The sequence below is a fragment of the Calonectris borealis genome, unplaced genomic scaffold (genome assembly GCF_964195595.1).
Source record: "Calonectris borealis unplaced genomic scaffold, bCalBor7.hap1.2 HAP1_SCAFFOLD_160, whole genome shotgun sequence".
NCBI lineage: Eukaryota > Metazoa > Chordata > Aves > Procellariiformes > Procellariidae > Calonectris > Calonectris borealis.
Genome location: NW_027441546.1, coordinates 92,346 through 93,433, shown reverse-complemented (window position 1 = coordinate 93,433; position 1,088 = coordinate 92,346). Strand labels below are relative to the sequence as shown.

At 51.6% G+C, this 1,088-nt stretch overlaps 1 non-coding gene across 1 annotated transcript; it reads right to left on the bottom strand.

The window, feature by feature from the left end:
• Nucleotides 1-492: 492 nt before the first annotated feature.
• Nucleotides 493-566, bottom strand: TRNAN-GUU (transfer RNA asparagine (anticodon GUU)). Its single transcript has one exon. It is a non-coding gene; the product is annotated as a tRNA-Asn (tRNA).
• Between the last annotated feature and the right edge of the window lie 522 nt (nt 567-1,088).

Here is a 1,088-nt window from a genome sequence, read left to right as displayed (position 1 = left end):
AGGCAGGACTCTGGAGGAGAACAACCAGCAGTGGATGGGGATCAAGTCAGGTGAAAGGCATAACATTAAAGAAATTAAGTTTATCACCATCAAGAAGAAGAAGAAATTATTTTAGAGCATGTTACTGTTACTGTTTTTAGTGAAAGTAGAAATAAGGCAAATTACATGGTGGGTTGACTCCCCCAGCTGGCAGCTAAGCCCCCACCCAGCTGCTCGCTCACTCCCCCCGAGCGGGATGGGGGGGAGCATTGGAAGGGCAAAGTGAGAAAAACTCACGGGTCAAGACAAAGACAGTTTAGTAAGTGAAGCAAAACCGCGTGCGCAAGTAAAGCAGAATAAGGAATTCATATCCGTTTGCTTTCCTTCCTCTGCCTTTGCTGAGGGGACTGAATAGCCTCCTCTTTTTATAACAGATAGAATGGTTTGGGTTGGAAGGGACCTTAAAGATCATCTAGTTCCAACCCCCCCAACATGGGCAGGGAAAGGGGGACCCGTCCCTGGGTGGGCTCGAACCACCAACCTTTCGGTTAACAGCCGAACGCGCTAACCGATTGCGCCACAGAGACTCCCCAAGAGCTGGATAGTGCTTCCCATCGGCAGGCGGATGTTTGGCCGTTTCCAGGGAAGCAGAGTTTTGTCACAAATAACGGTGACCTGGGAAGAGAAACCCCATAACCCTGAATGTCCACCCTTCATCCTTCTTTCCCTGAGCACCGGACCTCCCCTCCCATGGCATTTCTGGTAGCAGTCCTGCCTCACTCCCTGCCCACTGCAGACCACCCATCTGCGATACCAAGGTGGGCACCAAGCGAGCTACTCCTGGAGCCTCGCACAAGCGCTCAGACCTCAAAGAGCACAGAGGTGCCTTGGGGAGGTCCACCCCTCACCAAGGTGCGCTGCCTCAACTGGTGTTTTTAGGATGCATGAATGGTGACTAGGGAATGACTATGGATGACTAGTTCCTCCCTGAGGATGAGATGGAAAGCCTTGAGAGCTGCTTAGCTTCTCAGTTAGTGATTAGGTAGTGATCGGCATTGAGTAGGGATGCAAGAGAGGGTGGAGGGAACTCAGCAAGAAGCAAGGTGGTG